Below are 26,164 nucleotides of genomic sequence, written 5' to 3'. Positions count from 1 at the left end.
GATGCTTCATTTGTCACTTTCTAGAGGGAACCATTTGGAGGAACTCAACATATAGCTCCTGACAAAACCAAGGTCCCCATCCCTGCCATCTGCCCATCAGTGAGCCTTTTTCCTCAGTGCTCACTTGTGTTTTTCCACTAGTGAACCAATCCACTCCACAGTTTTCTCTTTGGCTTCTTCCCAGGTGTTTAAAGACTTATAACCCAGATCTCGCTGAGCTTTCTTATAGGAGAAGGTATACACACTATTTGTTAATGTCAGTAAATAGCGGTCAAAGGGGGGCTGATATTTGTAAATGGGACTCAGGAAGACGCTCATTGCCTCCAGCAGGAAGGCAAGCCAGTACATCAGAGAGAGAGGAAGGCTCTGCCTGGAATCAGGCTGGAAGCCCCATTTTTTGGTCAGGTTGTAATTTAAGTCATCATAGCTTTGGTGAGGTGTGTCATCTGAGATGTAGTAGAACTGTCCTCCAATGCTTGCAGCCTTCTTGGGGTCCCGCAGGCTCCTGGAGGCCAGAATGTGTGCCCAGGCCACGTTGCCCACATAGACTGGATTGACTTCAGAATGCTTGCCTACTCCTCTCAGGATCCCATTGTTTCTGAGGGTCTCCACCACAAGATGAGAAAGTACAGGGCTTCCTTCCCCATAGATGTACATGGGCCTTAAAGAACAAGTCCACAAGGTGCCCCCATTTTTCAGAGTGCTCCCGTTAGCTGCCAGCACAGCCTTCTCAGCCAGCTTTTTGCTGTATGGGTATGGAGCAGTCCATGTAGTTCCATGATGCTCTTCCTCGTGACCATTCTGGATGATCTCTTTATAGGAGTTAGGTGCAGCCACAGCTACTGAGCTGGTGTAGATGAAGACTGGCACACTAGCTTGGATGCAGGCCTCCAACAGGAGTCGGGTACCTGCACATGGGGAGTAAGATGTCCGTGTTAGGAAATAACCCTAAGGCACCATGATCATAGAGTCACATTCATCTCTATCTGTTAGCACAATGGAGGGATTTACTCCTGATTCATGTGTATTTTTCTCTGTCCTAAATTCACAACTGCAATGCTAAAGTCTTGGGAAAAACTGTAGAAAGGAATCTGACATCTGTGATCTGTAATGATAAGTTTTTGCCTTTCAGGGTCATAAACTGTCTTTTCCAATATGTGTGTTTCCATTGTGTGTGTGTGTGTGTGTGTGTGTGTGTGTGTGTGTATTTTGATTCTGGAAATGAGCATAGAGTTTCCAGTTAATATTTTGCCATGTGGATGTTACCATATTGCCATTTGTTCTTGGGATATAACTGGGGTAGAGCGCTTGTTTAGCATGCTCTGGGACCTGGGTTTGGTTCCCAGAATTATCAAAAAAATCAGCCAATGAGTCAATCAGTCTTTTTCTTGCATATCATTTCATTAAAGATAAGACTTTCAAATCTAAAAACTCAGGAGCTCATACTCTCAAGAATGGTTGGAATTTCACATGAAATGAGCTCATAAATGGTTGTTTATAGATGACATACCCTGTTAAACAGATATTACAGTGTTGCCATGTTTCACATTTGCTGAGGATTAAAAAACACTTTATAACATGGAAATTTTTTTGGTCACTGAGCAATTGGTTATTGAGTTGGGGGAGGTGCTGGAGACCCAGATCCTATTCCTGACTGTGTGTTCTTTAAAAGCCCACTCTAAAGTCTTTCTATCATTCTCTTTGCCTAGTTATAAGCAGTAGGGGTGAAAATCATTCCCTTTACTTAATTTTTTGGAGTTCCACACTGGACTTTACTATCGAGCCTCACTGAAACCAAAAAGTAGCATGAACTTTCTGCTGGGAAGACATATAATATTGTCATTGTGTGGAATCCCTGTAACAGAATAGACCTGCAGGTCTTGGAGATGATGCAGAGTTTCTTGTTTTGAAGAAGGAATAATATCTTTTTGGCAGGTTTACTTTTTCTTTTATTTTCCCTTTTAAAGTGCTTGTGCAACTTGCTTATCTGGAGAAAGAGCCTAACTTGTTACAAAAATTAATTCATATATTAGAGAAAATGTTAACCAGCAGGCAATGTTGACAGCATATTTGTGATTTGTGCCTCCAACACTTCCTTTTTCATTTCACATCTATTGTTGAAACAGAAGCAGAGAGTAGACAGGAGTACCAATGAAACTTTTGTTAAGTCCTGGATTATCTTACCTTGTGGGTGGTCAGCATGTTGTTATGTAGGAAATAGTTGTATTCTTGTAATGACTGGGGACTCAAAAGTACCTTGTGGTAGCTTTATAAAAGGTATTTGGAAATACTGATATATGCAAGTGTTATTTTGGGCACTTGTATAGGACCTGCTTCACAACAGTGAACTCAGTGAGCTGAAGAGGTAGGATTATGGAGAGTGGAAAATGATCATTGTTTAAAAATATCATGGGTTGTGGTATGCTGGGTTGTTCTCTCTTAGCAGACCTTTGTGAGCCAGCTTTGCCAGTTTTCTGGAGAGGAAGCCTTTCCTGAGGAGGGCTCTGGGTGTTCTCATCAGCCCTGATTGAAGACTTAGAAGCATGAAGTAGGAGAAAACTTCAAGGTCTCTTCTGGCCCAGGGAAACAGGGGTGGATGGATCTCAAGAATTTGTAGTGAGAGGTTTCAAGGTCATGAAATAGAGAATGTTGCTTTCTTCTTTGATCCATGGCAAGAAACCAAGAAAGGAGATAGGAAGCTCCTCGGTCAGGGCGAGAAAAATGGGGGCACTTTATTGGAATTTAATACTGGACATGCAAAGCAAATCTGAGACTCAGGAAGTTGGATATATAAAATAAGGAAGAAGTCTCCAGCAGCACCAGCCAGAATGTCCCTCTGTGAGCAAAGTGGAGGGATCAGGGAATTAAAGAAACCTGCATTTTTAGGAGTCCTGAAGCATGTCTGTGTATGGAGAGTTTAGAGATCAAAGACATTGCTTAACTAAACTGAAAGGCACCCTGGAAAACATCCTTGTATGGGGAAAAAGTAACATCTCTCCTGGCTGTGTTTGGAGGATGGAGGAAAGATCTGTTTGCAACCACAACTTTGAGGCCCACAGCAGAGGGAGCCAATTCCTGGCAAACTGAAGGCTGGCCCAAAACACGGGCCTAGGAAACACACTGCATGAGAAGGACAGTGCCTACATGACCAGGAGAGAATCAAACATGGAGAGAAGTTTACACAAAGTACTACTGTTTGTGGAAACCCACCAGGTTTCCCCCCTCCAATCTTGTTGCTTGCAGGACAAGCTGGGAGAGATGTTCCTGGCCAGGAATTCAAAAGGGCAGGGGTGGGAGAGATTGAGATTAAAGACTGAATCCAAGATCAGAAAAATATGGGGTTTGTAGGTGAAGTAATAGTACCCAGGGGAGATCCTCATGGTGCGGTCTTCCAGCATGGACCCCCAATTGCAGGGCCTTGGAGGTGTGCTGATTTAAATTGCTAAACAAATTGGCATTCAGTGAAGGAGCTGGAGCATACCTAAACCTAAACCCTGCCTCCAGGAGTTCTGCCTAGGGAATTAACTCTTACTCCAGCAATCCCCATCCTGAGGGGGAAGCAGATGAACTTACAGAGAGTGCAGTGAAGGGAAGCTGAGAATCTTTTGAACTTCAACAAAAAAAAGTTCTTTAACTTTTCATCAATGTTTTTGTTTTTTCTTCATTTAATTGTGACCTTAATGGTTAATGGACATTTATGCATAATCATATTTGTTTCTTCTCATTTCTAGCATTTTGAAACCAGTTATTTTTCATGGATCAGTATTTTGAGAACTAAAATATTTGGTTCTTTTATTTCAGTTTTCTTTTGAATTCTTTATTTCACTTTTAATTTAAAACTTTTTACCTCATATATATTATATAATATGTATATATGTATATATATAGATATATATAGAATATGTATGTATACACATAGACATTTTTGTCACTTTTATGTTTCCTGTCATTCTCTTTCTCTCTTTTCTTCTGCTAACAGCCTCCCTCTATTGTTCTCTATTTCACTCATCCTTTAAATTTTTACTCCTATTTTCTCTTTTCCACCATCATAAACATCACACCCTACATCACCTCTGTTCTATCCCTGTCCACCATTCAAAATTGTAAATGCTTTTGTAAATTATTCTTTTTATTGTAGGTAATAAGTGACAATATCATTTCTGTTGATTGTGACATACATTAACATTATAGATATCATAGGAGAAAATATTTTATTTAAAGCTGCATATTGTTTATGTTGGTTATTGTTATTATTAGTCTCCACCAAATGGTGATGTAGTGGAAACATTCAGGGACACTTCAAGTCCACAGGGTAGAATCACTATCACCTCAGATCCATAGGGCTATAAGGGTAGACACACAATCAACATGAAATCTAGAGAACAAATCACTCCAAAGAAACCAAGGTATTTCAATAACAGGGTAAATCAACATCTCAGTGGAAGAAATATCAGAGAAGGAGTTCATAATGTATAATTTAATCTATCTATGAGGTAAATATGTTGTAAGAAATTAAATCAAAGAGATAATATAGGAAATAAAAGATAACTTCAATAAAAAGATAGAGATTCTGAAAACAAATCAAGCAGAAATCCTTGAAATGAAGGGATCAGTAACCAAAATGATTCAATGGAAAGCATTACCAACAAAGACAACTTGGAAGATAGAGTTTCAGGCAATGAAGACAAAATATGTAATCTCAAAAATAAAGTTTGCCATTTAGAAAAGATGTTGAGAGACCATGAACAGAATGTTCAAGAAATATTCAATAATATAAAAAGGACAAATATAAGACTTATCAGGATAGAGAAAGGTTTGGAGATACAAATCAAAGGAATGTGCAATCTTTCAATGAAATAATATCAGAAAATTTCCCAAACCTGAAGAATGAAATGGAAAATCAAATAAAGAGGCTTACATGATCCCAAATGTACAAAATTAAAACAGACCTACACCAAAGCACATTATATGAAAATGCCTAACATACAGAATAAAGATAGAAATTTAAAGACTGCCAGAGAAAAATGACAGGTCACTTTTACTGGGAAACTGATCTGAATCTCAGCTGATTTCTCAACCCACCCTCAAAGCTAGGAGGTCTTGAAATAGTATATACAAAGCTCTGAAAGAAAATGGATGTCAGCCAAGAATTCTTTATCCAGCAAATTAAGCTTCAGAATTGATGATGAAATAAAAACCTTCCATGATAAACAAATGTTTAAAGAATTTACAACTAGAAAGCAGGCAATAAGAAACATACTCAAAACCAGCAAAGGGAGGAACTATACTAGAAGAATAGTCAATCAAAGGAGGAGGTAATTCAAAGTAAAAACCAGAAATAAATCAAAATGAAAGGATATAAAAAGCATTTCAAATAATAAATATAAATGGCCTAAACTCATCAATCAAAACACATAGACTGGCAATTTGGATTAAAACTCAAGACCCAAAAACATGCAGTCTCCAAGAGACTCACCTCATAGACAATGACATCCAGAGACTGAAAGTAAAAGTATGGGAAAAAAACATATTATTCATTTGGATCTCATAAACAAGCAGGGATTTCTATCTTCATATCAGATGAAGTGGTCTTCAAGTCAAAGTTAATCAGAAGGGACAGATCATACTGTTTAAGGGAATTAAATGTATTTCATTGAAAAGATTGTGCATTCCTTTGATTTATATTTCTAAGACTTCATCTATCCTGATAAATCTTATATTTATTCTTTAGATAAAACAACCATAAATATTTATGCCCCAAACAGTGGAGTATCTATGTACATGAAGCAAACCTTCTCAATTTTAAGAATCAAATAGACCACAACACAAAATTACTGGGTGACTTTAACATAAATCTCTCACTACTGGATTTTTCCTCAAAACAAAAATTAAATAAATAAATTATAGAACTAAAAACTGCAATTGATTTAGGACTGGGAATATAGCTCTGTTTGTAGAGTGCTTGCCTTGCAAGCACAAGGCCCTGTGTTCAATCCCCATCACTGCCAAAAAAAAAAAAAAAAAAATTTAGACTTAAACAGACATATATAGAATATTTCATCCATTAATGACTGAATACACTTTCTTCTCAGTAATATATGAATCCTTCTCTAAAATAGGTCATATCTTTGGCCACAAAGCAACTATGAGTGAATACAAAAGATGGAGATAATACCCTGCTTTCTATTAGATTATAATGGAATGCAATTAGAAATCAATGATAGAATAAAAAAATAGAAGTTACTCTAATACCTGGAGACTAAAGAATTCACTATTGAATGACTAATGGGTAGCATAAAAAATTAGGGAAGAAATAAAAACTACTTCAAGATAAATGAGAATAGTGAGATACCAAAATATTCTGACACTATGAAGGCAGTGCTAAGAGGAAAGTTCATTGCATTGAGCTCATTCATTAAAGAATAGAAAAGTCAACAAATAAATAACCTAACATTACATCCCAAATCCCTAGAAAAAGAAGAGCAAACGAACATCAAATGTAGTAGAAGACATGAACGAAAAGGGAGGGAATGCTTACGTATTGATTCCACAAAGTTAGTATTACCCTGATACCAAAACCAGACAAAGACAAATAAAGGAAAGAAAACTTTGAACCAATGTACTTGATGAAGATAGATGCAAAAATTCTTAATAAAATACTGGAAAATCTCATACAAAAACGTATTAAAAAGACAGTGCACTGTGATCAAGTGGGGTTCATTTCAGGGATGCAAGGTTGGTTCAAGGTATGGAAATCAATAAATATAATTTATCACATCAGTAGTCTTAGAGATAAGAATAATAGATTATATCAATAGATACAGAAAAGAATTTGACAAAATATAGCATCATTTCATATTCAAAACACTAGAAAAACTAGGGACAGTGGGAACATATCTCAACATTGTAAAAGCTGTACACATTGAACCTATGACCAACATCATTCTAAATGGAGAAAAATTGAAAACATTCCCTCTAAAAACTGGAACAAGACAAGAATGCCTTTTTTCCCCTACTTCTATTCAATATAGTCCATGAAACTAGAGCTAGAACAATTAGAAGAAAAACATTGCAGGGATATGAATAGGAAAAGAAGAACTCAAACTATTCATATTTGATGATGACACGATTCAATATTTAGAAGTTCCAATCAACACTTCACCAATAAACTTTTAGGTAACTCATAAATGAATTTAGCAAAGTAGTAGGATATAAAATCAACACCCATGTATCAATTGCATTCCTGTACAAAGTGATGAATCAACTGATAGAGACATTAGGAAAGTATCACAATCACAATGGCCTCAAAAAAATACAACATTAGGAAACAATCTAACAAAATGGTAAAAGACCACTGCAATGAAATCTCCAGGCACTAAAGAAGGAAAATGAAGATTAAAACATGGACAGATCTCCCACGTTCTTGGAGAGGTGAATTAATACTCTCAAAATGGTCATACTACCAAAAGCACTATTCAGATTTAATACAATTCCTATTGCAATCCTAATGGTGTTCTTCATAGAAACAGCAAAGGCCTTCATGAAGTTCATTTGGAAAATATGAGGCCTTGAATAGCCACAGCAATCCTCAACAAGAAAAGTGAAGCAGAAAGCATCATAATTCCAGTCTTAGATTATATTACAGAGCTATACCAAAATGGCATGGTACTGGCAGCAAAACAGACATGAAGAACACTGGAACAGAATAAAAGACTCATGTACCCATATGAATACAGCTATCCCAAACCAGACAAAGGTGACATAAACATACATTAAAGAAAAGATAATCTCTTCCACAAATGATGCTGGGGAAAACTGACGTTTCATATGTAGCAAAATGAAAGGAAGGTCCTATCTCTCATCCTGCACAAAACTCAAGTTAAAGTGGATCAAGCACCTAGGCATTAGGCTAGAGTCCCTGCACCTATTAGAAGAAAATGTAGGTTCAAATCTCCATCATGTCAGTTTCAGAACCAAATTCCTCAACAAAACTCTTAAAGCACAAGAAGTAAAATCAAGAATCAATAAATGGGGTGGTATCTAAGTAAGCTTCTTCAAGCAGCAAGGAAAACCATCAAGAACATGATAGAGAGCTTACAGAATGGGAGAAAATCTTTTGCCACCTGCAGCTCAGAGAGAGCATTAATTTCCAGGATATATAAGAACATGAAAACTTAACATCAAAAACCCTCAAATAAGTCAATCAGCCAATGGGCAAAAGAACTGAAAGGGACTTTACAGGAGAAGAAATATGATCTGTCAACAAATATTTGAAGAAATGTTCAACATCTTTAGCAATTCAAGAATGCAAATGAAAATTCCACTGAGAGTTTATCTCACTCCAGTTAGAATGGCAATTATCAAGAATATGAGCTTGGTTGAGTTCGTCTTTGAACCAAGAATTGTTATAAATGAACAGTGATACCTCGCTATATGCTGTTTGAAGGGATGCAAGTCTGATCTCCAGATGACTGATGAAGCTTAATATCACTATGGCAAAATAGTGTTCGATCCTAACTCCAAATCTATCTGAATCCTGTTAAGTTAGGGCTTCAGATTTGATTTACAGATTGCCAATTAAATGTATTATTTATGTGTTGGAACATGCAAATTAGAAGAAATTGTGTGGTAATTTTTGGGTGTTGAATTATATGAGTGCCCTTTTGGCCAGTCACTCATTGAGTTCTCACCTACCTACAAGGGTGGTTTTTAACTGCTCTTCCAATCATGTTGTGGTAACCAACAAACATTTCATGTTTTTTGTTAATATTGCAAAACATTTATGGAGACATTCTTAGTTAAATCTATGATAGTATCCATTTAAATAGTGCAATTAAGAATACTTGGAAATAAATATAACACAAAATTGAAATGTGTCAGTATGTCAGTTTTCCACCTGAAGATATTGTGCATCTAGTAAGTTTATGCTTCTCTAAATTAATATGCTATTTAATAGCCATATCACATTTTAAAAAATTGTATATGCTTTCTATATACCCCTTCAGAAACCTGGTATTTTATGTATGATTGATTTTAGAAAGATTTTGAGACTGCGGTTTTGTTCATGTAATTAAGTCAAAGTATTTGTATATGTACTGTGTTTGCAAATTTCAAAATAAAATTTTGTATACATTTATTAAACAAAGTGCTGTTTTTCTGTGTGTTTATTAAAAAATGAAAAAAATATAAGTAACAATTAATGTTGGCAAGGATGTGGGAGAAAGGTACACTCATATATTGCTGGTGAATGCATATTGCTGCAACCTCTCTGGAAAGCAGCATGAAAATTCCTCAAAAAGTAGGGATGGAACAAGCATTTGACCCAGATAGCCCACTCCTTGGGATATATGCAAAGGACTTAAATAAGTATACTATAGTTACATGGTCCACAACATGTTTATAGCAGCTCAATTCATAGGAGCTAAGTTTATGGAAACAATGTAAGTGCTCTCAATAGACGAATGGATGAAGAAAATGTGGCAGGTATATGTACACAATGAAATACTACTCAGCTATAAAGAAGATGAAATTATGGCATTTTCCAGTAAATGAATGGAACTAGAAAGTATCATGCTAAGTGAAATAAGGTGACTACCAAAAATCAAAAGGCCAAATGTTCTCTTTGCTATGTGGATGCTAATACACAGTAAGTGGGGGAGGGAAGAACATAATTTCAATGGACTAGAAAAAGGGGAATGAAGGGACAGGAGTGGGGATTGGAAAAGTAAAGAGTAGATTGGATTGGACATAACTTTGATAGGTTTATATATGAATATACACCCAGTGAAACTCTATATCATGTACAACCACAAGAATGGTAAGTTATACTACATGTATGTGGAGTATATCAAAATACACGCTACTGTCATGCATATCTAATAAGAACAAACAAAAAATAATTTGGATTTAGAATCAGGTAAGTTGGAAAGAAGAAGAACAGTAGCAAGAGGTTCATGGCAGATGAACCATACATATGTGAGTTTAAGTTCCCATTTTTCTACTAATTAATTGTGGGACTTGCCACATTTCAGCCTTTGGTTCCTCACATAAAATCCTAAGAATAACAGCCCTGAGCTTTGTTATCTGGGATAGGTGAAAAAAGATAACTGGGCCAGAGAACAGCAGGTTACCATGGTGGGCTTCTTTACCCCTCCTCATCTTCCTTTGCCACCCACAGTTCCACCTACTCCATGTCATCCCAGGCCTCTCTACATTTAAGATTGACATTCATGATGGTCTCTCTGACTGATACCCAAGATATCAATAATAGCAGCTGTATGAATGACAACTGAGATCCCTTGGCAGGCTTTCCTCAGGCACTGGGCATCCAAATGTCTCCTTCCAACAATGTCACCTTGATCTTTGTCTGCACACCTGTGGGAACACAAGGTGATTAGGCAGGTGATTAGGAAGTATTTGGATGGGCTTGGGAAATGTCATAAGAAGACTGTGACCTGTATCTTCAAGGACCATCAGAGATGGGAGGGAGAGTGTTAGTGAGAGATGATTTCCATGAAAAACAAACAAACAAACAAACAAGTAAAGAAATGCACAGAAATCAGAACATGTAGCATTTACTCAGAAAGAAAAAAAATGACTGTTTTTAATCACATTCTAGTTTCGAAAGTGAAACTGAGTAGACAGCTCAACAATTATCAAATAGATTCATGGGAAGTTTATCAATTCCATTAAGAAGAATGGGGAGGTTGTGAGGATCTGGACTTGAGGGGGAAATTAGAATTTAATTTTATAGGAATAAAGAATCATTTATGGACTTGGAATTGATGGAGAAGCAAGATGTAGAGTGTGGCATAGGATGCTAAACCTGGTTTCATCATTTCAAATGCACAGCTATGGAGTGTAAGAGAGGGTAGGGTTGAGTAACAGGTTAACAGGTATGTCTCTGCTCCAGACCCCATGAGGAGTGTCTAAGTCCCAACAGTGGGAGAAGAGGAGGGAGACCTACAAAGTAAGAATATCAGGCTTCCCCTGACAGGTGCTGGTACTGCCCGAATCAGAGTTGGGCAGAAAGATTACATCATACCAGGTGTTTGCTGCTCATGTGATTAGGAGAACAGTGGAGCCCTTATCAGTGAGCTTGAGATGGGCTCCTATGATGGATTTATTGGAACATCTCTATAAGATATAATCAAAAGCAAACACAGTCCTGAAAATGAATCAGTCTCCAAGGGACTGCCCTTGTAACCATTTAGTGTTGGGCACTGGGCACAACATCAGTGTCTTCAAGCTTGTCTTCAGTCTCCAGGGAATCACTGTCAGTAACATTGTCACCTCAAATTAGTACATGAAGTCCACACTGTGCTGCATGCTGTCTGCATCAATATCCTACACTTGATTGTGCTTTATAATTGCACACAATTCTACTCTGCGTCCTTCCTTTCCTCACTATCTCGTGGAGTGTCCCTGTCTCCTGTGTAGGGGAGGAGAGTGAGGCTCAGAGAAATAAGGGAGAGCTCTAAGACATACTTCTAGCAAAGATTCCATTCTGATTCTACCTTCAAGCCATGGTCACTTTTCCATGCAGCCCAGGACAGAACCAATTGTTTAGAATCAACTTTTTTGAGTGAGAGTATGGGGAAGTCAACTGAACTGAAATTTGGCCCTCCATGTTCTAGAATAGCAGGAGGGACAATCTGAGGGGAAAATTCAGGTTTAATGATGATTCTTCCTTCGATATGATTAGAAACTGCTTGTTTCTTTAATCCTCTGCTGCATTTGTTTGTCCTCCAGAATGCTTATCCTTGTAGGCAACTCCAGGAAGACTCTGTAGTGGAGGGCAAAAGGATAGGGAAGGGGAAGGAGGTGGGTTTTCATGAAAGTAGCATTGTGCTGCTATGTCCCTGGCACCTGCTCCTTACTCTCCTTTGCTGTTGCCTTAAAAGGTAATAGTGGTAAAACTCAGAGCCCAAAGAAAAAGGGACCTTCTGCCATCCATGCTCAGAGATCCTGAGAACTGGGAGAAGACACATCGGGTACTTCAAATGAAGTCATAGTTTCTGCCTGTCCAAGAAACTGAGGTCTTGGCCTGCTTTTATGTATAGAGACTAGGCAGTTACTTTTCTGGTAAGATCTGCATTGGAGGGAGGTCCAGAGATAAGTAATTGGGCTATCTTTAGGAGCTAAATTACTGTAGTTAGAGCCCCTGTTCTAAAACTCTGAATGCTTATTCTAGTTATGGAGTCTTGGGCAAGTTAATTAATTTCCCTGTGCCTGTCTTATTGTAGAAATGGAATGTAACAATGTTTCCTATGACCTAGGGCTGTCATGGGGAAATAATGACTTGATACTGTCAAGGTATCACATAGTGCCTGGCAATGGATGGACACTCTTGGTTTCTGTTCTGGTACCATGTTGCCAGCTCCTGCCTATCTTTCACTCCCACTGAACTGTGACCATTAGGAGGCTATTCCTTAGGGTGAGCATTGCCCTTTCCTGTCATTAGATGTTAATTTGCAAATATTGCTCAGACATAGGACTTAGAGTTAATATTGGGTGAAACCATTAACATTTTTTACAGGCCATAATGAATCAAATAGGGGAGGACATGGGCCACTGAAGTGACCAATGGAGCAGAGAAGAGCAAAGGAATGGCTCGGGTCCAAAAGTACTATTAAAGGCCCACTTTTGTAGGAGAGTGTCCTCTGGGAAGTCTGTTCCTACAGGAAGACCCCTAGAATCCAGGGAATGGGGATGGAGGCAGGTGACTTATTTCCATCCAGGAAGGCAAGAGAGAGGACTGAGGACTCACTGTGTCACTGTGTCACAATTCATACCCAGTGCCACTCTGGGGCTCAGGGATGGGTCTTTATCCTGGCCTCTGCTCCTGAGTGATTAGATAACATCGGACCAGTTTCCTCTCCTTGCTGCACCTCAAGGTCCTCTCTGTCTAGGTGGGTACTTTCCCTTTCCTGCCTTCCACAGGATTGTTGGAGGATCTGGGGATGGAGCATGTGGTAATATGCGACATCTGTGTTGCGGTTATACTTTTACCAGGGGCAGCCAATTTAGCACAGATCATGGGTTGCTCAATCAAATTTGCTGTCCTTTACTTTGTGGGTTGAAGAACAGAATGGGGATAGTGAGAAGGTGTAGGTAGAGTCCAGGAGATGTACATTCAGTCATGTTGGCTTCCACTTTGTGTCGGTCATTCAGTAGACGTTCTACAAGTCCTCATTATTACATTTTCTGTCTCTATGTCTTTCTATATCTTTCTTAGATACTCAAATGTAGTGTTACTTTCCATGCATTTTCGACCACCTCTACAAAAAATGCTAAATGAATTGTCACATTTACCTTCCCCAACACCACCAAAACAGAGCAAAAGAGAACAAAATGAACAAAGAGATCCAGAACAACAGTGTGAGGCAGGCTCCAAGTGCTGGAGGCTGCAGGTGAATAATACTGTGTTGATGTTACACACCGATTGAAACACCAATACCTTCATTACAGTAAAGAATAGTGAGCAGAGGAAAGAACTGATATGGCATTCTCTAAATGGGAGAAATGGAGTCCTAGAGGTTCAGAGGCTGCCTACTGCCACCCTGTCCAGTTATGAACAGATAAGTATCCAGCCTCCTGAAGAAAATACCATCCAGATTCCTGCTGATGAGTATAGACTTGGGAGGAGCCTTATGGTTCCAAGTTTCAAGCTCACTTACTAGAGTATATATGGGTATGTATGTATTGCTATACTATGCTGTCTTTAATTCTTTTGGATAAAGACTGAAGAGTGACATTACTGGGTTAAGTGATGGTTCCATGTGTAGTCTTTTGAGGAACTTTCATTCTTAATTCCACGGTGGCTATACTAATTTATAATTCCACCAACACTATAAAATGTTTCCTTTTCCTCCAGAGTCTCTCCAGCATTGATATTGTTTGTTTTCGTGATGGCTGCCACTCTAACTTGAGTGAGATGAATTCTTTGTGTTTCCCTAATTGCTAAAGAGGTTGAACGCTTTTTCATACATTTGTTGGTCACCATTTGTATTTCTTCTTTCGAGATGTGTCTGTTTAGTTCATTTGCCCATTTATTAATTGCATTGTTGGTTTCTTGGTGTTAACTTTTTTGAGTTCTCTACATATGCTGGATATTAATTTTCTGTCAGATGAGTAGGTAGCAAAGATTTTCTCCCATTCTGAAGGTTCTCTCTTCACATTCTTAATTGTTTTCTTTGTCTGCAGAAGCATTTTAAGTTGATGGCATCCCATTTATTAAATCTTGACATTATATCCTGAGCTTCAGGGGTACTATTGAGAAAGTCACTATCTGTAACCATATGTTGGAGGGTTGACCTTATGTTTTCCCATAGGGTTTGTATAGTTTCTGGTCAAATTCTGAGGTTTTTATGCATTTTGATTTAAGTTTTGTGCGGGGTGATTTTAGGATCTAGTCTCATTCTTTGCATATGGATAAACAGTTTTCCCAACACCACTTAAAACTCTTTTCTCCAATGTATATTTTTGGCACGTTTGTCAAGGATCAGATGACTGTATCAGTGTGGGCTACAAATGGCATCATTTGTTCTGTACCATTGATCAATTTGTCTATTTTTACACCAGTAACATGGGGTTACTATACTCTGTGGTACAGACTGAAGTCAGATATGGTGATGCATCCAGAATTGCATTTTTTTTTTTTGCTTAGAATTGCTTTGCTTATCTTCATTTTATTTTTCTAGTTGAATTTCAGATATGTTTGTACTTGTCTGTGAAAAATGGAATTGGTGTATTTTGATGAGGATTGCATTGAATGTGTATATTGCTTTTGGTATTATGGTAAATTTAGCAATATTATTTTTGCCTATCCATGATATGGGATGTCTTTGCACCTTCTTGTGCTTCATTTGATTTCTTCCTTCAGGGTTTCATAGTTTTCATTTCATTTTACCTCCTTGGTTAGATTTATTCCTAGGAATTTCTTGAAGCTATTGTGAATGAAGTCATTTTCCCAATTTCTAGCTCAGTAGATTCATTTTTGGTGTCTAGAACAGTTATTTACTTTTTAAGTTGATCCTGTAACCTGTTCCTTTTCTGAATTTATTTATTAGGTCTATCAGTCTTCTGATGGAACTTTTAGAATCTTCTAAGTACAGGATCATATCATCTGCAGACAGTGAATTTGATTTTTTTTCCTTTCCTACTTTCATCCCTTTGATATCCTTTCCTTTCTTAATCACCCTGTCTAAATTTTTGAGTATTATATCAAATAATGGGGAAGAAAGTAGACACCCTTTTCTTGTACCATATTTTAAAGGAAAAGTTTTCAAATTTTCAACATTGAATTTGATATTCAATTTGGGTTTTTCATATATATAGCCTGGTCTCTCTCTGCCCCTTATAACCATCTATGACACCTTCATGCTGACACCTAAAATTGATACTTTGAAACAATCTGCTATTGAAACAATCTGCTATCCGTGTCTTTCACTTCATCTCTGCAGAACTCATTCCTTAAAATTCTTATGTGACAATTAAAGTAAACTTTTCACTCACATCTGCTCTCTGCTTTGCATGCAAAGACAACCTGAAACCATGGGCCAACTTAAATCATTTTTGCTCTCTCTTTCTGTCTCTGTCTAAACCCCCTTTATATATATATATATATATATATATATATATATATATATATATATTTGTTTAAAATTTCATATATGCCTTTTAGTGTGAGAAATATTAGAATTAATATTAAGATTGGAATAGACAAAAGAACATGTGATTGCCTTGTACCTGATACCAAGTGAACCAGGTGTGTTTTCAGTGAATTATAACTGGTGAAAGTGGTTTAATTTGTGAATGTACTGAAAAACAAATAATTAATAAATAATTTAAATATTCAATAAATTTTGATATTTTGGGAAGAAATCAATATTTCCAGTCTTTTTTACTGGTACAGCTAGTTCTTGGCAGTATTAATTTTTAAACCCATCAATGTCAATTTTATTCACTCCACTTCTTGGTAACTGGCTCAAGATTTACACTTTGCTGAGAAGAGACTTTTAACTCTCCTTTCAATTTTCCACTTTCACACTCACCACTGTTTTTCATAAGACCCCAAATTCTGAGATGGTCTAAATTCAGTACTAGGCCAGAGAATGGAAGAGAGTAAAAGATTTTTTAATGTTTTTGAGATAACAGCTTAGGACAAAACAAATAAGGAACTGCTCCATAATCCTAAGCATATGTTGAAGCCCTAGACTCAAAAGGGAAGCAGACTACTATCAAGGAGTCATTGGGAGCTGTTTACCATCCAGAACACTCAACAAGTTCTTCAAACAGATTTTCCTCCTGTCCTGAAACCTCCTGTGAAAGCATTGTTCTGCTAATCTATGGTCAGTGGAGGTCACAGCACGTTCCTTCCCCAAAGTCCATACAATGGTCTTAGCTCTGGAGTGGCAGACATGGCCCAACTTGTTCTGATCTTGGTAGTTGTGAGACCTGCCCAAGACCTGGTTCCTTTTTCTACTGCCTAGCATTTGTATGGAATGGCTCAATAAGCCCTTTTATTTGACACTTCCCTTGGCCTGAAGTGTTTTACTTTAATATTTTCCACACCCATCTTAATTCTCAAAATCCATTTTAAAATGTTCACCTTCCCTGGGATGAATCTTACAGTTCTACCTCCATTTTTCACTACTCTCTCCTTAATTAGCCTCTTGTTTATCTTGGCATCTGTAAGATGCATTAGGGTAAGCAGAGACATTCTATTTGAAATGCTTTCTCAGGTACAGCAAATAGGGTGCCCAAGTAGAGGGTCCCCACTAACCAAAGCATCTCCCATGACATGGGTGATGAGCTTAATGAATGGGTGTATATCCCAGTCATACTGAATCTAGTCCCACACATGTGCACAGGAAGTATTAAAGTTACTTATGTGAGCTGCTCCAGTCAGCATTTTTATGGGATGTGGCAAGTCCTGTTCTCAGCATGAAAGCCATTGTACAGTGGCTTTTTATATTTCCCCAGGCCATCTGTTCCCTTGGAAATAACCTAGTGTGGCTTTGCATCAGGTACAGCCATCTGCAATGGTTTCACTGGAGCTGTGTATCCTGCATGAACCCAAATATGCTCTTTTATTCTGTACATTTAAAACAAACACACTGCTTCTAAGGATGTTACTGTCACAATCCATTTGAGTAAATGAATCAGTTTTTTCAAACCAAACCCTCTGGGATCCATAGATTGTTGGTCAGTTACTTCCCCAAATGGGTGTCCTGCTTTGTGCCTAGAGTCCTAGAGGTACTCTCTGTTGCTCCAGGAATTTTTCCCAGAGGGGTTCGTTCTGAGGCTGGTAGTCTGAGTTCAGGCAGAATGAATTCTAAGCTTTGTCTAGCATCAGTCAGTCTCTTCCATTTTCACTTTAGGCCTTCTGGATAACAATTACCAAGGGACTGGTAATTTTATTTTCCCTGATTAAATGCATTTCCATGTGCATCCAAGGGACCAAGTCCCCATGAACCAAGTCTCCAAGGAAGGTGCAAAATGGGGTATGTAGACAATTTGGGGTAGCTAGATAATAATTTTCAGGGAAAGTCCCTGTGCTTTGGAGAAAGTCTATAAGGCCCCTGAAACAATGATTTGTAAATTATTCTCTACGGGACTTTAATAGAGGACTATAGAATAAGAGAAGTCTGGGCAGAGTGTTAACAGAAATGAGTCATCCTGTGATGTGAATTTAGTTAATGAAATCTCAATGAAGGACCACAGGTAATTGCTTCCTCCCCGAGTTTCCAGATTTTAAGCAGCAAGGAGATTTCAGGGGGAAACATGTTTGGGCATTTGTTGCTATTTATTTCCAATATGTGTAGATGATCAGCATATTGTTGTGCTTGGATTTGGGGCGAGAGTCCACAAAATGCTTCACCTGTTTACTCTATAGGATATTACTACAATGGATACAGATGTAGAGACGCACAGAGCAAAATGTTTGGGAAGGACACAGGCACCCTCTTAGAACCTCCGTGTATTCATCCATTAGGAAACTGTCTGAACCTTGTCCTTTTGCTTTATTAAGGGTACTTTACTGCATAGGTATGACAGGCATTTGGAAAACCATGTGGCAATATGATTGGACAGAAAGGGACTGATGCAATGGTGACAGACTGAGCAAGATCTTTCTGTGCAGTTTCTTCAGCATTACTTCCTTAAGGGTATAGGACAGGACCACAGTAGAATGAGGAGATTTTTATGACTCACTATTTTTTGCCTTATAGAGGGACATGAGTGAAAAACTGGCCCCAAACAACAGCATTAATATATTCTATAATAACACTTTTGTTTCCTCAATCTATTATGGTGAAAATCCCACCTTTGCCTCCACACCCTGGCCTCTACCAACACCCCAACACGAAGAATAGTTAAAGAAACGTGGAATGGTGTAACCTGTTATAGTGTAAAGGCAGCTGAAAGAGCCCCGGTGCTGATCTCCTCATTCTCCATGGCAGGTCTGGGTCTATATATGCTGTGCTTTCTCCCTGATTTTACAACCTTGATTTCTTGCTATATGCTTATTGCCCACCCTCTTTTTGACAGTTTGACTCTGGATAATTGACAGTGTGTTCATATAACAATACTGGAGTTTGTGTACAAAGATCTTTGTCTTCATTTCTTATCAATGTCTGGGTTGTTGGGGAAAAAGTTCAGATAGGTGGCTATGTTGGGCAGAACATTCTAAAATTAATCTATAACTCTATTGCTGCCAGTCACAGTGCTGCACACCTATAATCCCAACTAGACTGGAGGACTACACATGTGCATGGAGAGTTTGAGGTCAGCCTGGAAAATGTGGTGAGATGCTGTCTTAAATAGAATAATATTGTCTTCCTGAATCACACAAGTGTGTTTCTTTACTTCCACGTGTTCAAAAATATAAATTAATAATTACCAATTATACAGAAAGGAACTGATAAACTAGTCTGTATATTGTTCCAGTCATTCCTTAGCTAGTGTCTGTCCACCTCATGAAAACTTGCACCAGGAATTCCTCAGGAGGAAGTCTTCAAGACAGATAAGAAGAAGAAGGAAAAACATCTTTTTTTTTTTTTTTTAATAATCAGGGCTATGTTCTGCTTTATGCCTTCATATGCTCTTTTCCTGCCCAGCAGGTCATAGCAAGGCTGGGCTGGCATCTGGATGGAGAGAGGTCCTGCTCAAAACCTGACTGTTGTGACTTGAAGCATCAGCCAGACCAGCTCCTGATTGCACAGGCACCTCATGGCCACACTGGTTTTTATACAGATAGTGATCTCTAGGATGAAAACAGGGGTTCTGATTCTCAGACCTACACTTGAAGAATTTCCCAGCTCGAATGTGCGGATAGAGTCTCTATACATGTAGAAACATTCCTCAAGTTTATCTGACAGCAGTCACTGACACCATGGTCTAAGTAAGCCAGTCTGAACAGAGAAACTGAGGTAATGGTAAAGACTCACCATGGAATGAAGGTCTTTGCAGTTGCTGAGGCTGAGTTTGAGCTGAGGGGAGTCCTCCTTCTGACATGCATCACAGAAAGCTGTGATGTGAGCTTGCCCACACTGCCTTGCCTCATGCTGTGTGCTGGAGCTTGCCATTTCCCCAGTCCTTTGTCTCAGACCTGTTGCTGGGCAGAATTGCTTAGGCATGCTTGGTTTGTTTATACTACGTGGACCCTCGATGTATAGTTCACCTAAAGGCTGACTGTGTTATACTTTAACAAGCATGTTAACCTGATTGGATAATGTGTCTATATATGTCCTGTGCAACCCTAAATAAAATTAGATCCGTGCCTTCAGAGCTTGATCTCCAATGCCTGAGTAATCGCGCTGAATAAGAGGCTAGGTAGGGTAGGCATCGTTCGTCCTCACCCTCAGCAAACCCATCTCTGAACATCTACATATGCAGGGTTAATTGAGATCTCTATCCAGTCACCCTGGATTTCTGTCAGTGTATTAGTTGAGGCTAGAGATAGTCACAACTTCAGAGTGGTTTCTGAGCATTTACTTATAAAATTTGAATATTGAGTAATCAGATTGGGAGCATAGTATCTGTAATTTATTCAAGATATGCAAGCAATTTCAATGGAAAAAATGGTAGAAAAACCTGTAGTGCCATTTAGGCATCTCCTTTCTTTCTCTGGGATTATAGGAAGTATAAGCCATAGCCTCAAGTCCTCTCCTGTGCACAGGGGATTAAAGGCAAAAGTATTATAAGACCCCAGGCTTTGATGTCAATGGCTCCTGGGGACTAGTTCCACACACCTTCCCATGTCAGAAGACAATGACCAGGGCCAGGCCAAGTGCCTGTCTTAACTATTCCCCACACAAGAAGGAAGGGACATGGAAAGATGCCAAAGGCCAGTCTCTGTCTTCTCCATTGCACACATTTTTTTGTAAAGTTTAGAAATGATTCGCATACTTAACATCAAAATAATTGACACAAATGTGGTATCTTGACATTTTTTTAACATGACTGAACAGTACATCACCTACTTGTACACCGTATGTGCAAATCTGAGGCCAATGTTGCCTAGTACAAAGGTCATTGTGGACCTATGCTACCTAATATAACCTGTTTAACCCTGATCAGTAGTGGGCATCGAGCCTCTGCATTCCCTTTGATTCTCCTCAGCTACACACTCAACCTCAACTCTGCACCAGCTCTCAGGCTATTTCCACAAGCTACACAACTCGGTCTCTTCCCCAAATCCCACCCGCTCCCTGATGGTTGTTTGAACACTGAAAGCTCAGCACTTTTCTCTGTGCTCATTTTTTGCCTAAAACTTAAGCCAGTGGCTGAGCATCTTTCCCTGTTTTTCTTATTCATTTGCCATAGGCTGCAGAGTCCACAAGTGGAAGGCGAGGAAGGGAGAATGCAGGCTGGAGCTGCCTGCCATTAGCCTGTTGGCTTTTCTTCCTCCTTGTGGCACATTACATGCAGTGCATGCTGGTGTATGTGCAGGAGCTCTGACTGCCTGTAAGAGGCAGTTCTGTGCCAGTCTCATAGGAATGGAAGACCCTATTGTCTCAGGCATTTTGAGGCCTTATGCTTATTTAGTGGAGGCCTCGTTCCAATCAAATATCCACTTCCCATTTCTCTGCTCACCCTTGCCTGGCTTTTGGAGAAAACGTCTTAAGTTTGTGAAAATGCTTCAGTGTATTCAATGACAGAAAACACTGGGCTAAAAATAAGTGCAAAGGCCTTTCCCAGAACCCAGGCATCTGCTTTGCTTCCTGTGCTACTAATATAAACATGTTGAAGGCCATACTCCTCACCATAGCTGGGCAGTAACTAGCTTTGATTTTTAGGCATCTGAGGGTCCTAAGGGAATTCTCCTTACACTTACTGACCTTACCCCTCTTGGGGACCTTCTCCCTTGATGCCTACTGCTGACATAAGTGTGTTGCAGGCAGATCCCCAGGGATTCTTTTCCATTTCTCTTCCAGACCACAGTTTACAAGTATAGCTTTAGTGTTGGTCCCACTCATCAGAATTCATGATTTCACATTCTCGCATGTGTCAAAATGCAAACTAGTAACTTCTTCTGTCTCTGTCTCTTGGTAACTTTCTTAGACATAAACATGCTGCTTTACCTTCACTTTGTTTTTATTCACTTCCACTGAAATATTAAATGAATTCCCACCCTCTACCAAAAGAGCAAAACAGAACAAAAGAAATAAGGAAAGAACCCAATTATGAGTGATGAAGAGAGGCAGGGTTGCATTTATGAGTGTCTGTGAGATAATCCTCTGCTGATTTTTCACACCAATTGCCACACCCACACCTTCAGCACAGTGAAGTGTTCAGTGAGCAGATTGAAACCTGATGTGATATTCTCTATGGGAGGGATGGAGTCACATGGCTCAGTGGCTGCCTACTACCACTCTGTCCAAATCTGAATCAGGCAAGTATTGATTCTCCGGAAAGCAATGCCATCCCAGATTCCTTCTGATGTATGTAGACACAGCAGGAGCCTTATGACCTCAAGTTTCCTTGAGTGTGTGATAGTGGACTCACTTACTAGAGAATTCCTTCCAGGATTCCACTTTGAAGGCCTTGTCCAGGGCCCTCCTCCTGCATCAATAATTGGATGATCCTCTGGCCCAGAAAGCCTCCTGCTCCTGTCACCAGGCAGCTCCAAGCAGTCATGGCCAATTTGGGAAGCAGAACCCAGCCAGTAGGATGTGTGATGACAGGGTGACCCTATAGCAGACTAAAGAGAAATCCCATGAGTGCAGGTGCACACAGAAAACCCTTGTTGATGATGTAAGGGAAAGCCCACATGTATATGGTTGTCATATCATCATGATCTTTCTTTGACCCTCTTGTACTTGGTTTTCCATTTCATTCTTCAGATTTGGGAAATTTTCTGATATTATTTCATTGAATAGATTGTTTCATTCCTTAGGTTTGTTTCTCTATGCCTTCCTCAATCCCAATAATTCTTAAATCTGGCCTTTTCATGATATCCCATAATTTTGTAGATTCTGTTCATGATTTCTTACCATCTTTTCTGTTTCGTCAACTTTGTTTTCAAGATTAAATATTTTGTCTTCAATATCTGAGGTTCTGTCTTCCAGGTGTTCTATCCTATTGGTTATGCTTTCTATGGAGTTTTTAACTTTGTTTATTATTTCCTTCATTTCAACAACGATTTCTGGTTTTTTTTTTTCAGTATCTCTAACTCTTTATTGAAATGATCTCTTGCTTCCCATATTTGCTCCTTTAACTGTTGATTGGTGCAATCATTTAATGCCTGCATTTGCTCTTTCACCTCCTCCTTCAATGCCTGCATTTGCTCTTTCATCTCCTCATTTGCTTCCTGATTGTTTTAATTATGTACATTCTGAACTCCTTTTCGGACATTTCTTCTTCTGTGCTGTCATTGAGTTTTATTGATATAGTATCTAGGTTTGTTTGGGACATCTTCTTCCCTTGTTTTCTCTTATTGGTCAGATGTCAGTGGGACTTTGTGATATTGCAGAATTCTTCTATTGGCTGATAGTGTCCCTGTAGATTTCCAGTGTATCACCTTCCTGCCTTTAGTAGCCTGAAGTCTTGGAGTAAGTTGATAATGCAGTGCTTCCAAGGAAAGCTGCCCCTAGCCTGCTATTGCTTCCAGGATTTGGAGCTGGCTCTGTGTGGAAAGGCTCTCACTGGGGGGCCTGCTCCGAGAAGCTAGCTTGGAAAGGCACTTCCTGCGGAGGGGGCGGGCTGTGGGCTGCTTGGGGAAGTCCCTGGCTGCCCTGTCCAGGTCCCTAAGCAATGTGCGGGCAGGAACTCGCTGCCCTGGTTCAGGGACTTGAAGCTTTATTTCTGTGCAGAAAGGCTCTCACTGGGTTGCCTGCTCCGAGATGCTTGAGAATCTGGCCCTGTGGGGGGAGCCCACCGCTGGAGTGCACAGAGCTGCCTGGGGAAGACTCTAGCTGCCCTACCCTACTCTAATAAGCCACCCGAATCCGGGCCTGCCACCCGGGCAGCGCTTCACCGGTGGGGGAGACTCACCCCGTGGCTCTATTAGTCCAAGTCTCTCAATGCCTCTCCTTCTTGAATTCTGGGTTCTGGAGCGACTGGAGATGCAGTCACCCTCTAGTCTGCCATCTTTGGATCACCAATCCCCGTGGAGGACATATTTTTCTATAGAGTCAGAAGTTTAGAGGTAGATGAGGCATAAAAATGGAAAGTAAAATAGAATGTCCAATGTTCTCTAGAAGGAGCACAGAAGGTACACTCTGAGGAGAAGAAAGAAGGAGTATCTCCTGAGAAGACCAAGGTGGGTGTTTTCAGGCCTGTGTCCCTCATGCCTGTGCAGGTATATCTTCCTCCTCTGCACCTGAGCTCTCTGGTCAGCCCAGACAAGTCTCCTTGTGCAGGAGCAGGACCCCCTTTCCCACATGAGTCTTTGAAGGACTCGCCATTCTGGATCAATTTCCCTGTTTTTCTGCCTGTGGAATCCTCCCATATCTCCATATCCAGTCGAAAATCTTGGGACCTTTGAGCCCCTGCCCATGAGGGATCCTTTGTGTACTCTGCACACTTTCCTGTGTGTTCAGTAACCACCTGGTCTCACATTTTATCTCTGAAATAGACCAGAGTCAGTGACAGACATGAAAGATTGTAACCTATGGGACTGGCTCCAGTCCACGTGACTTTTCTCCCAGTTTACACACTTCTTTTCCATTGATAGGGAGATTATTTAAAAAAAAATCCTATTTCAAGCATTCAGGAATGTCAAAGTAAGATAAAATAGACAGTGAGATCTATCTCCAGCAATGATCAGAATTGATCAGCACCCAGTTTTTAGGAAGCATGATTTTATGCTTAAACTTGTAACTCCACCCACATGTCCCCCTCCTGGAACTGGACTTTGAACTTTACTTTTTTCTTTTTAATGTTTAGAGTTTGTAATAGTTCAGGATCAAAATAATTAACATAAAATTTGGTGCTCTCACATTTTGAAAGTTCTTGCACAGGCCATCACCCTCTGGCCACTTCACCCTCTGGTAATCTGGTTCCCAACATGAACCTCTTTGGCTTTTGAATCCCATTTTCACTATGAGGCTTTCCCCAACACTATAGGATCAGCTGCTCTCTCTGTGTTCAAATATTCAGACCACTTTAGCCAGTGGCTGAGCACCTACCTGTGCTTTCCCTTATTTCTTCACCAGAGGCTGCAGAGTCCCCATGTAGTGAAGGGAAGAAAAGGACTTATGCAGGCTGCCATTGTCTCTCCTGTCTCTGCTGCCCCTGTGTGGTGCATTTCATGTGGTGCATGTAGCTTATGTCTAGGAGCTCTGACTACCTGGCATTCTATGCCACTGTATGTAGGGATAGTGGACTTTGTTATGCAAAGTATTTGAGGCCTTATGTTCCTTCAGTCAATTCACTGTCTGATTCATTCACACTACTTATCTTCTTTTCGGAGACGATGCCTCATCCTATCCCTGTGAGACTGCCCTAGTGGGTTCAGTGATGGATTCCAATGGACTGAAATGGAGAAAGTACCCTTGTCAAGAACTTATGGACATCCTATGCTTTTTGTTACTGGACTTTGAATTCCATATCCAGTCAAGGAAGGTGTGGTTGCCTCATCAGAGCTGGGAGGCACTGGCTTTTGTTCTTCAGGTATCTAAGCTGCCGGAGGGAAGGTTATATTTTCACTTTACCTATTTCTGGTGAACATTCCATTTCTCTGCTCACTGTTGATTCTTTTTTCCTTGAAGCGTTGCAAGTGGTTCCTTAGTGTTTTTTTTTTTTTTTATCTTTCTCTCTCAGAGGAAAGTCTTAAGCTATATCCTTAGTGATAGCCACTCTCAATCAAATTAGTGATTAGTATAATTAGTATATTCTCAGGTTTCAAAAAGAAAATTTTTAATAGATTAAGTATAAAGATATTCATTGGTTTTTACTTGTGGTTTGTGAATCAGAAAATACCCATTGAACTTTGGGTGTTCAATGAGCTTACCAAACAAGGTGACTTTTGTTGTATAAAGGGGCTAAAGAAAACCAAAGTAGACAATAAAATAAGATGGGTTATTTCAAAGTTCCACTTAACATCACCTGGTCACTGGGAATTCTAGGGCTTGATTAACTGAGGATTGAGATGTTCTTAACTTTGGAGCAAATTTATCATTTGCTGTTTGAATCTGGGTATTGATTAATAACAGTAAAACACAAGTATCTGTGATTTATAAAGCAACTTAGGCAATTTTAATGTTGAAAAAGATAGAGATGCCTATAGTTCCAGTTAGGCATCTCCTTTCTTTTTGGGGTATGACAGAAAGTGGAAGACCATAAATCTCTGTCCTGCTCTGTGTCCAGGGAACTAGAGGGAAGAACATTGGAAGACCCCAAGGCTTTGCTGTCAGTGCTCCTGGAGACCAACATGCACATACCTTCCCCATATGGAAAGACAATGGCCACGGCCAGGCCAAGTGCCTATCTTTGCTTTTCACCAGAGAAGGCAGGAAGGGGTATGGGACACCACCACTGTTTCTTCTCTGCTCCACGTGGCACTATTTTTTCATAGTTTAGAAATATTTACAGATAAAATAATTGAAATAAAAATTCTCTCCTGGGGTCAGGTGTTGCAACACACACCTGTAACTCCTGGGACTCTTGATACTGAGGCAGGAGGATCACACATTTTGGCCAGCCCCAGCAATTTATT

The 26,164-nt window shown here is 39.5% G+C and overlaps 1 pseudogene across 1 annotated transcript; it reads right to left on the bottom strand.

The window, feature by feature from the left end:
* On the bottom strand, positions 1-22,143 carry LOC306663854 (3 beta-hydroxysteroid dehydrogenase/Delta 5-->4-isomerase-like; annotated as a pseudogene). The gene is made up of 3 exons: positions 22,016-22,143; positions 10,213-10,374; positions 1-908 (listed from the first exon to the last, which is right to left on the bottom strand). The product of its transcript is annotated as a 3 beta-hydroxysteroid dehydrogenase/Delta 5-->4-isomerase-like (transcript).
* Between the last annotated feature and the right edge of the window lie 4,021 nt (positions 22,144-26,164).

Source organism: Sciurus vulgaris, assembly GCF_902686455.1.
Source record: "Sciurus vulgaris genome assembly, chromosome: 1".
In the NCBI taxonomy this organism is placed as follows: domain Eukaryota; kingdom Metazoa; phylum Chordata; class Mammalia; order Rodentia; family Sciuridae; genus Sciurus; species Sciurus vulgaris.
Note: the sequence above shows the minus strand (reverse complement) of the source record. Positions and strands in the feature narration are given on the sequence as shown.